The sequence below is a fragment of the Callorhinus ursinus genome, unplaced genomic scaffold (genome assembly GCF_003265705.2).
Source record: "Callorhinus ursinus isolate GAN/ISIS: 27379988/994484 unplaced genomic scaffold, GSC_fseal_2.0 scaffold134, whole genome shotgun sequence".
Lineage (NCBI taxonomy): Eukaryota > Metazoa > Chordata > Mammalia > Carnivora > Otariidae > Callorhinus > Callorhinus ursinus.
Window position 1 is genome coordinate 68233 of NW_027397196.1, and position 11558 is coordinate 79790.

The following is an 11558-nucleotide window of genomic DNA, read 5'->3' on the forward strand; positions in this document are numbered from 1 at the left end:
CCCCCCTCCCCCCTCCCCCCCACCTCGTGCCCCTGCCCCGGCTCTGTGTGCCCCCGGCCCGGCCCGCCTCAGTCTCCCCATCTCCCTCCCGGCTCCGCACCTCGCCGGCCACCTCTCTCCCACCTCCCGCTCGCTCTGCCTCTCCGGGTCCCCCTCCCTCCTGCCTCCCCCCCCGCCCCCACCCCCATTGGCCCCTCTCATTTCCGTGTTGGTTTTGATTTCTCTTCCCGACGCTTTCAACTCCCCGCCGCCTCCTCCGGACACGTTATAACGAGGAGCCGTGGGATCGGCGCTCCGGGCCCTGCTCCCACGCTCCCCCCGCGTCTCTCACACGCGTCTCTGCCGTCTCTGCCTGCCCCTTCTCTGTCCCCGCCTCTGTCCGGTCAGGCCCACAGGGACTGGGTCCCTGCCCCGACTGTCGGGGTCCACGGAGCCACGTCTCTGGGTCCCCACGTCTCCCTGTCCCCACACCGCTCTGTTATGTCTCTGGGTCTCCACGTCTCTCCTCCTCACATCCTTGTCTCCAAACAGGCATCCTTTAGTCTCTGTCTCCATCTCTGTCTCTGTCTCCACGTCTCTGTTTCCGTCCCAGTGTTCGTCTCTTGGGGCCCCTTTGATCTCGCCCTGCCCCTGGCGCCCCCCTGGCCCCATTGATCGCTGATCGACCAATGGAAGGAGCGGGGCCTGCGGGGGGGGCGGGGCGGGGCTGCAGGGCCAGGCAGGGGCCCCGGTAGGACGCTGGACAGACGGACAGCCGGCCCCAGACCTGGTAGCTGGGGAGGGGGAGCTGCTGCAGCCCCCGCCCCACCGGTCCGCGCCGTGCGGATGGGGACTCCGGGCAAGCTTTAATTTTTAATTTTATTTTGCTTCCTCCACCCCCCCCCGCCCCCCATCTCCACCGCCTGCAGCCATGGCACTGAGTGTGTGCGCGCAGCAGCGTGGAGAGGGGCTGGGCGGGCAAGACGCTGCCGCTCTCCTCTCCTTGCCAAGCAGACACACAGCCCAGGCACACACACCACACCACCCCACACATCCCACAGACACGGGTCAACAAAATTACACACACCACACCAAACACAGACTCGGGTCAAGAGCCACACTGTCACAACACATCACACCCAGGTCAACCAAGTGATATACACCACGCTGTCATGCACAACACATCCCACACAGGTCAACGAAGTCCCACATATCACACCATCACACGTCACACACCCTCAGCCAAGTGACACACACACCACTGTCACACACAACACACATCACACCGTGTGATGCACACGTCAACAATATCGCATGCAACAAGACTGTAACAACCAGCACACAGCACATAGACCCACACAGCAACCTAGGCTCATGTTCCACCATGTCCTACACAATACGCGGACATACAGGTCCACACAATCACACGCTTCATGACTGTCACACACACACACACACACACACACACACACCAGGATGGCCACAGATATTCACAGAGAAACAGACACGCGGTTCTAGACACACATACAAGACACACACCAATTCAACGCCCCACAGAAACAAAGACACACAATCACCAGTCGTGGACAGAAACCCACTAACGCAGACACGTAAGGACACACTGAGGCTCACAATCAGAGGCAGACCTACCGACTTACAAGCACACGCTGACTCGATGCCACACAGAAACAGACGTACCGGGACACATACCCCAGCACAGCCAAGGCAGTGCCACACACGTGACACACACCGAGGGTCCCACAGACAAGCACCAAAGGCCCGGCGTGCACACTGCTCCAACACACACGGAGCCAGAGATGCCACGTGACACCAATACAGCCACCATGAGACCACAAACACACGTGGACACACACACACACACACACTCAGACCCAAAGGCCAACTGGTTGAAGGGCTGTGTCGGGGTGAGGTGGGCACCGGGAGCTGAAGCCACCGCGGGGCCCCCGCTGCTCCGGCCACCATCTGTGCAGCTGGCTGAGTGCCCCCCGTTCTGTGCACTTCGCAAGCCTGTGTCGGCACGTGTGAAATGGGCACGGGCTCGGGCTCGGGCCTACTTCCGCTGCCGGATCTCCAGGGACGGCGGTCCCCAGCCGCCTTCAGGCCCACTGGGTGCCAGGGTCCCTCGCACGGAGGTTTTTGTTGTCCTCTCTGCCTGCCTCTAGCTCCAAAGATCTGTTTCTGATGTGCTGTGTTTCTTGTCTCTGTCTCGGGGCATCTCTCTCTCTCTCTCTGGGTATCTCTGGCTCTACACGTCTCTCTCTGTCTCTGTCTCCTCACCCCCCATCACCCTGGCCCCCTGGGCTGGGGTTTAACCAGTTGTTTTGATTTCTCTAAGCTGCTCCGGCCGCCTCGGGAGCCGCCTCAGGCCTCACCCCCCCCCCCCACAGCCCCTTCATCCCTCACCCAGTACCCCCTCCCCTTAACACAATCTGCACAAGTGGAATGAAAATTGATTTTTTTTTTAAATTTCATATCTTCTCCAGGGCTCTGTCTAAAGAGGAGAGAGACACGGCCCAAGACCCTTCTCCTGCCGCCACCCCCCGCCCGTGTGCGCGCACGCGCACACACACACCAACAGGCAGACACATCACGCCTGGACACACACACTCGGACACTCATCTGCCCCCACCCCAAGGACACACCCCTCCCTACGCCACACACGCACGTAGGACACAGCTGTGCACACAGCAGACACACAACAGACTCCTGTACACACGCTCTAGACGCCCCCCAAGGAGGCACACATCACACACCTCGTCCCATCTGGGCACACAGAGCACAGCGGCCTGACCCAACATAGTGTGCATGTTCTCACACACACGCACACACACGCACTCCTGTCCCTACAGATTATGGCCACGTCCATGTGCACACAGGCTCAAGGGCGGCCCCACTGTAGGCACCAGGGAGGCCCCTGGGGCCGTCCCGGGGAGGACTGGGTCAGGAAGGTGACAGTGGTTTTCCTGCCTGGACTTGCCCCCCCCGAACCCCTAAGGTCACCCCACTCCCACCCCAGCCTGCAGCAACCAAATGCTCTGGCATGGCCCAGGGCGGAGGTGTCTCTGTGCCTGGGATGTAGGAGTGCCTGTGTACGTATGTACGTACGTGTGTGTAGAGAAAGACACACACACACACACACACACACACACACACACACACACACACCACTCACTACTCCTTTCAAAGCCACACACTGTCATCCCCACAACAGGCTGGTGTATACGAGAACTAGCCCATCCCCACACGGGGCACACAAGACCCACGGACAGAACCACACACACAGGCCCACAGAATCCACACAACACACACAGCAGCACCAAACACGTGGCCGTGCCCACACGTCATCACAGACACGCGGCCTCACGCATCCATCGCCGGGCGTCCTCCGTTCACACAAGTAGGGCACACATGTCCCATCCGACAGTCACACACAAACCCGCAACCGCAAGCACACAAAGCCCTCAGCACCGTCTAGGGCACACGCAGGATCCTTTCGTGTCTGATCCCAGACGCACACAGGAGCCCACAGGCTCAGAGACACAAGAGCAGCCCCAGACCACAGAGCACACCGCCACACCGGCCCCCATCGCCAGCCGTGATGCCCAGTCTGGGGGGGGGGCAGGGATTTTTGTGAGCACACCCCACAGCTGCCCCTTCCCTGTGTTTCTCCCACGCACACTCACCAGCCCGGCGCTTGGGGTCTGGCAGCCCCTTGGTCCTTCCACCACGCCTCCCTCGGCCTACTCGGTTCCTTGCCTGCACACAGGTGCGCTGCCCCGGTCACTCAGACACGCCGCCACAACTCCAGAGTTTCGGGCGGTCACACCGGACGCTCACAGCCAAGCAGCACACGGCAGTCACGCACATGCTCACAGACGCGGCTCAGATGGCTTCTCACGGCCCCGTGGTCTCACGCTCCCACACTCGCTCACCTGTGCTCACACACACACCACCACGGGTCACACCTGCTCGGCCTGCAACACAAGTCCCAGTCACACGAAGACAGTCAAGCCCCCCCCCCCCCCCCCCCCCGCGCAGTGTCACACACACAGTTTTAGACACACCCGCACACACCCCGGAACCTCTGCCGAGGCTGCGCTCTGCAAGAGAGACAGAAGGACAGACTGGCAGACAGACAAGGCACCAGCTTCCCAGCCTGGAGAAGGTGTGTCTGTGACACGCGGTTTGGGGTAGTTGGGAGGCAAGGAGCCAGGGCAGGGATAGAGACCTCCCACCCACCCTCTCCCTGTCTCTGCCTGCAGCTGGTGTCTCTGCCTGTCATGTGTCTCTGGGTCGGTCCCTCTCTCTCCCTCCCTCCCTCCCTGAGTCCCAGTCTCTGCACGAATGTCCCTGGGGCTGTGGCCAGCACGCGGAACCATGTCAGTTGGGGGGTGGGGGGGAGCATCCCCAGGGAGGTGGGAGCCGCAGTGCCACGCACCCCGCCTACCAAACAGCACTGGGGGAGGGGAGGGGAAGGGAGGGGAGGGGAGGGGAGGGGAGGGGCGCAACCATGGATGTGGATCCAGAGCTCAGGCTGCTTCCCTACCCCCTGCCCTTGCTCTCAGAGACCCCAAGAGATGCAGGAAGCGCAGGGGGTGGGGGGGAAACAGAAGGAGAGATATCTGGGGGGGGGGGGGGGGGGGGGGGGGGGGGGGGGGGAAAAACAGGGGGAGGGGGGGGGGGGGGGGGGGGCGCAGAGACAGAAGCAGGAAGCAACACCTACCGGAAGACAGATGGGGAGAGAGACCAGAGAGACACGGAGAAAAGATGGGAGATCAGAGAGTCCTGCGGAGATGGGAAAGAACAAGACCCTGAAAGAGAGACAGAGTGGGGAGGGCGCGGAGCTAGGGAGACCCAGAAAAGGGGAGTGAGTCAGAGCAGCTTGGACAAAGTGGATTAGGGAGTGGAGGTCGGGAAGAGTGCTGCTCCAAGGAGGGACCCCAGTCAAGGAGGAAGGAGGGGCAGAGATGCGGAAAATTAAGGGATTAGGGCAGAGGCAAAGGAGTGGACAGGGAGGGCAGGGGCTGCTGGGCAGAGGCAGGAGTGAGGGGGGAGCATAGGTGGAGGTTCAAGGCCACACCCAGCTGCAGTCCTTGGAGGGGGGTTCGTGTCCCAGGGGCCTGACCCGGCTCCTGGCTGCCACCCCAACTCCTGCCCCTCCTCACCTCCACTTGGCCCATTCCCACCTCCCGCCTCATCCTGAACCCCAATGTCTTCCCAAGGCTCCTCAGTCCCAGCTCCCTCCCCTGGCTCATCCCCACACCCCAGGCCCCACCCAGCTGCAGGGCTGGACCTTTTGGCCCCAAGCCCCTTGTACTAGAGACAGTGACACACGTGCAGGGCCAAGACTGTGACTGGTGGTGGAATCCAGGGACAGAGAGCTGAAGGCAAGCGGGGCCAGCTAATCCCAGGAGCCCAGAGTCCCAGAGCCCCTCTGGGCTGTCACAGCCAAGAGGCAGGGGCACTGTGTATCTTGTTCATGGGGCTTGGCACCGAGTATGTGCCCAGGAAATGTTGTTTAAATGAAATTCAGATCAAAAGAAGCAAGGCCGGGAGACAGAGAGATAGTGAGTCAAGGGGCAGAAAGCCAGAGACCAAGGGATAGCAAGACCTGGGGTGAGGGGCCTAGAGACGGGGGACAGGAGGAGACAGGAATGAAGCAGAGAGGCAGGGGGACGGGTAGATGGAGGACCGACACACGGGAATCAGGGGGACAGGGAAACAGATGGGGGAGAGGGGTGTGAGGGAGGGTCAGAGAAAATGAGCAGATAAATGGGGTCAAAGACCCAGGAAGGCAAACGCAGAAAAGGAAGAGAGCGGTAGGGAGACAGGAGATCGGGGGCAGGGCCTGATAGCCCGGGGCCAGGTGTGGGGCCTGGGCCGGCTAGAGCTGGGAGCCTGGGCTGCAGGGGATCCCATGAGGGCCAGAGAAGGGCCGGGGTCCGGCCGGGCTGGGGGAGGCTCGGGGCTCCAGGGGCATCGCATGGTGCTAATTCAGCTCCATCGATCAGACGGGATGAGAGCAATAAATTATTGTGACAAGATGCAATCCTGGCCCGCGCACTGCCGCCGAGGCGGATCGATCCCTGTCCCCAGCCCCACACCGGGGCCCATGCCCAAGCCCTGGGCCGGAGGCCTCTACCCATCTCTCTCTCCATTCCCCCACCACACACACTCCCACTGACAGCCAGGTGGGGCAGCAGCCCTGGGAAAGAGACGGGGACAGAAAGGGAGCCTTGGCGGGAAGACCAGCCCCTCTCTGTCCCAGGTCCTCTTGGTTCCCCTCACCACCCCATCCCTCACCACGACCTGGGAGGTAGCAGCTACCAGGACGCCCATTTCACAGATGTGAAAACTGAGGCTCAGATAGGGAAAGTAACTTGGCCAAAGTCCCACAGGGGTGGGTGGTGAGGCCTGGACTCAAAAGTGGGTCAGCATGACTTCAAGCCCCCCCCCCCAAAAACTTGCACCGTCAGAGGAGAGAACAAGGGACCAGGAAAGAAAAGGGAGGATGCAGAGAGAGCCTGAGAAAGAGACAGAGTACAGGACACAGAGAAATAGTCAGACACCAGAAAAAGTTAAGATACAGAGACACCGAGAGAGAGAGACAGAGGTGGAGAAACACAGAGAACAAGGAAACAGGGAGGGAGGGAGGGAGAGACAGAGAGACACAGACTCAGCTTCAGAGACAGGCAGCGGGGAGGTGGGCAGCCTGAGGCAGAGATGGAATAGAAGAAGCGAACAAAGGCAGGGTGGGCAGAGAGGAACGGAGCTAGGAAAGAAGCCCGTGGAGGGATGGGTAGTTCCGGAGAACACGATGTGTCTGAGGGGACAGGTGTGTGGTGGCAGGAGCTGGGCTGGCTCCAGGCAGCTGGGAGGGCAGGTGGGAGTGAGCACGCGGATGGCGAGCTTGGCCCCGGGAGTCCGTGTCTGAAAGAGGCCAGGTGTGCGGGCAGGAAGGTGGGGCGTGTCCGAGGGCAGGAGTGGGGGGAGAGGGGGAGGCTGGGGTGCAGAGAGCTGGCAGCGTGATCCAGAGACGCTGCCCAAGCGACAAGGCGGACAGAGGTGTCCGCGAAGGAGGAGGTCACCTGGTAGCCAGGTGTGGAGCTAAGGACACCTGGATGACTGAAGTCAGATGGCCTCTGAGATCGCCCAGTTCCTGAGACCTCCAAGAAATAACTCCACTTCCCCGGGCTCAGTTTCCTTCTCCGTACAGTGGGGCTAAGAGAAAGGACGTGCTTCATATGGTCTGGTGAGGATGAAAGGAGACCGTGGTTAGGAAGAACTGAGAACACTGCCTGTCAGAGAGACAGGCTTAATAAGCAGTAGCGGGATGGGGCGCCTGGCCGCGACTCTTGATCTCAGGGCTGTGAGTTCGAGCCCCATGCTGGGCGCAGAGATTACGTAAAAATACAATCTAGGGGGGAAAAAAAGCACTAGCTGGGAACACGGGCCGAGTAGGTAGCTGCTACTCCAGGGGTGGTCCATGGACCTGCAGGAGCAGCACCTGGACCTTGTGAGGCATGCAGAGTCTCAGGCTCCACCTGGGTCAGACCCACCGCACCAGAAGCTCTGGGGTGAGGCCCAGAGCCGTGTGTCCCAGTAGGCCCTGCAGGGGTTCCCGATGCCCGCAGAAGTCTGAGAACCTCTGGCGTAAGGGAGTCCGTACAATGCAGCGGGCAGGTGTGGGGACGGCTGGGAACAGTTGTCCGGTGTGTTTAACAAATGCTACAGGTGGTACTTACGCCCATCAAGAAAGGTGTTCCCTGAGAGATGGCTGGTGACGTGTTCTGTGAAAAGGGACAGGTATTTCCAGAGGGGAGCAGGCTGGAGACAGGTGTGAGGGACCTGAGGGGTGGGCGCTAAACGTGTGGGGGCGACAGCTTGCGCGAGCAGCTAGTGCGGATGGGCTGAGAGATGGGTACACAAAGTCTGCAAAAGGGGGGCACCTGGCCGTCTGTCAGTAAAGCCTATGACTCTTGACCTCGGGGTCCTGAATTCAAGCCTCGCACTGGGTGTTGGGCTTACTTTAAAAAAAAAAAAATTTTTTTTTTTTAAAGAAAAAGCTATGAAAGGACAAGTTACATGGATGTCATGGGGGGAGGAGCGAAGGGGACTTGATGTTGGTGCACGTCTGTGGGGCAGGAGTGGGGACAGGCTGGGGACACCAGGGGGATGGCAGAGACCCACCGGAAGAGAAGTAAAGCAGAGAGAGATTAGGGAGGGGCAGGTGGGGACGTCTCAGCACCTGTTTGCCAAAGAAATGAGGCGGGGGCGTGGACCTGGAGCAGGCGATGCCTGGGGCAGACAGCTGAGGAAGGGGCCAAGGTGTAGAGAGATTGGTGTGACCTTGGGCAGCAGGGAAGGAGGAAGTGAGAAACATGGGAAATCAGTGGTGTGGGTAAAGAAGAGAAGCAGACATTACCCAAGGGACAGTGTGGGGAAACAGGTATACAGGTCAGGCAGGTGTCTGTGGCCAAGGACAGAGTCCCTGCCCCAACCTGTGTATGTGGGAAGCCGCGTGGTGTGGTTGTGTGTCGTGAGATAGTGAAACGAAGAGAAGCAGAGACAGAGAGACAGTGAGAAGGAAGGAGGTGAGCAGCAAGTGTGGAGGCGAGACAGGGGACTTTCAGAGGACAAGGGCTTGTAGGAGGGGGACATGAGGAAGGAAGATGCACCTGATACCCAGGGACCATGGCATGTGTGAGCAATCAAGCCGTGCTGAGGTCAGGAGACAGGTGGGGCAGGTGCACATGTTGTCTGGGATGAGTTACCTGAAATGACAAGTGGGAAAGAAAGAGGTGGAAGTAGGTACCTCTGTGTAGGGGGATGGGGGCCGGCAGAGGGCACGGGGTGAAGCAGGTGTGTTCCCCGGTGACACGTGCGCGGGCAGCTCCTCGGGAAGGACGGGGCTGAGGGTGGCCCGAGGTTAGCGCTGTGAGGGAGAAGTCTGGGACAGGAGGGGAGGGAGGGGGCAGGCGTTACCTGAGGGCAGATTCAGAGAAGGCACGTGTCAGTGCTTCCGTGCGGAGGGGTGTGTGTGTGCGTGTGTTCGAAGATGCGGTGAACAGGTACTGCTTGAGGCGAGGCAGAAGCGAAGAAATGTGACTGTGTGAGAAATAAGTGTGTCTGGAGCTTTAGAGGACAGGTGGGATGATGCAGGGGCAGGTAGGAAAGGGGGACTATGGCGCGAAATGAGACAGATGCAGGGATTCGAGTGGGAGGGGTAGGTCCTGGAGAACAGGTGTTACCTGGAGGGGCAGGTGAGAGGGGACATGTGTTGTTACCTGAGAGACCGTGGGCATCTCTGGGGCAGGTTCAAGGGACAAGTGTTACCTGGAAAGGCAGGTGAGAGGAAACAGGTGGTACCTACAGGGACAGACGAAGAGGAGAGGTTACCTGCAGGGGACAGGTACAAGGAGACTGTCACCTGCACGTCCAGATGTGGGGAACTGAAAGGGAAACGTTAGTGTGACAGGTGTGTAGATAGGCAGGTGGGCGTGAAAGGTGTTACCTGAGGCCACAGGTGTGTGCAGCATGGCTCTTCAGGGTGATCTGCTGCCTTGATTTCGCTCACTTCCCTCCCCTCGCCTCCCCAGGGGCCAGTTCTGGCGCTGGGAGCCCTCCCCCGGCTTTGGCCCCGGACAGGGCAGGCAGGTAGCTCCCCGCCCATTAGCTCTGGGCTCAGCGAGGTCGGCAGGCCCTGCCGGGCAGCCGGGCTCCTGAGGCTGCTTGGCGATGCGGAGCGCGTCTGGGCCTCGGCGGGCCGGCCGGGCAGGGGGAGCGGGCGGGGGGGCCGTTTAGCCGTGATAGATCCGCGCGCCGCTTGTCTCTTAATCTCCGGAGCGACCGATCGATTCGCTATTTCCCTTTGTTGCCAGAAAATTCGATCCTGGGCCTGGAATTAGGTCCCTGGCTTAATCTGAGCGGAAACCAGCGAGGGGGAGACAGAGACAGAGATGCTGGGAGAGACAGAGAGATAGTAAGAGACAGAGAAAGGCAGAGACAGAGAGACAGAAAGAGATGCCGAGAAAGACACGGAAAGAGAGAGGCACAGAGATCCTGAGAGAGTCCAAGAGTTGGACCCAAAGAGGAAGAGAGAGATGCTTTGAGAGACAGAGAGAGAGAGTCAGAGAAAGAGAGAGAGAGAGATTCTGGGAGTTAGAGGCGGACACAGAGATGCCCAAAGAGACAGAGACACGGTAAGGAGAGACCCAGCCAGGAAAGAGATGGCGGAGGTGGCCCAGCACGGCCCTGGGACGGTTGTGGAATAACAGAGAAGGTAGGCAGCATACTCAGCCACCTGTCCCCAGAAGGACACAGCCCCCCTCGAAGGTCAGGGCTAGACCTGGGCTCCCAGCCCCAAAGTGTGCAGACCCATTTATGTTGGCCCAATGTCCTTCCCACAGGCCCTGTTGACCCCCATACACCAAATATCCAGACCCCAAACATCTAGAGCCAAACGTGCAGACCCTCAGCCTTGAACTCCAGCTCCAAATCCAGACCTCCCAGCTCCACCCCCCCAGCCAAACCTCCATACTGACCACAGCCCCAAATGTCCACACCCCTAGTCTGACCCCCAGCCCCAAACAGCTCTCAACCCTAAATATGCAGTCTCTTGGCTCTGAACCCCCAGGTCCCAAATTTCAAGCCCTCAGTCCTGGCCCCTAACTCCACCCCCATACCCCCTACCGCCCCAGGATTCTAATCCCAAAGGCCCAGACCACCCTCAGGTGTGCCCGCCAGCCGGGGTTCCCCAAACAGACCCGGGTCTCTCCCCGGCCCCACACGTCGCACTCCCTCACACGCTCCTCCGCCCCCGCGTCCCGGCCCCCTGCCCCGAGCGCGCACCTCCAGCCCTCTCCCCCTCCCACCTCCCCGCAGCCGAGCGCGGCCCCTATCCGCCGCCTCCGCCGGGGCCGAGCGACCCCGCCCGCCTTCCCCGCCCCGGGCTCGGCGGCCGGGCTCCGAAGGTCCCTCGGGAGCACCTCCCGCGCCCCGCCCCCCATCCCCGCCCCTGCGCCGGCCCGCGGCGCTCACTCACTTTCCGGGGTTTGCGCCTCCGCTCCGGTCCGGCGAGAAGTGTTTAAAGTTGGGATCCCGCAGCCATGGCCCCCGCGGCGTCCTGGGGAGCGGGCACCGGGGCGGGGGGGGGGGGGGGGGGGGGGGGGGGCCCGGGGCCCCGGGGGGGGGGGGGGGGGAGTGGGGGGGGGAGGGGGGGGGACGGCCGGGGCCCCGGGGGGGGGGGGGCCGCACAGGGACCGGGAGACGCGGAGAGAGGCGCGCGGGCCGCCGGGGCGGGGCGCGGGGGCGCGGGCGGCCGGCCTGCGGAGCCTCCTGCGCTTCCTCCTGCGCTTCCTCCTCCTCCTCCTCCTCCTCCTCCTCCTCCTCCTCCTCCCTCTGCTCCTCCGCGGCGCGCCGCGCGCCTCCGCCCTCGCGGCCGCCCGGCCGGCTCGGCGCGCAGATATATGGAGGCGGCGGCAGCGGCGGCGGGCGCTGCGGGGGAGGGGGCGGGAGCGCGATCGATGGAATATAATTTTCCTCAAACTCGGAAAATA

At 61.5% G+C, this 11558-nt stretch overlaps 1 protein-coding gene across 2 annotated transcripts in view; it reads right to left on the bottom strand.

The window, feature by feature from the left end:
- Nucleotides 1-11151, bottom strand: part of ERFL (ETS repressor factor like) — an 18153-nt gene extending 7002 nt beyond the window's left edge. The window contains exon 1 of one of the 2 annotated variants that reach the window (XM_073890248.1): nt 11045-11151. The gene's annotated coding sequence lies outside the window, so the exon portion shown is untranslated. Of the gene's footprint in view, nt 1-3683; nt 3981-11044 lie in introns of those variants that run through there. The other variant, XM_025850073.2, reaches the window with a different exon arrangement.
- Between the last annotated feature and the right edge of the window lie 407 nt (nt 11152-11558).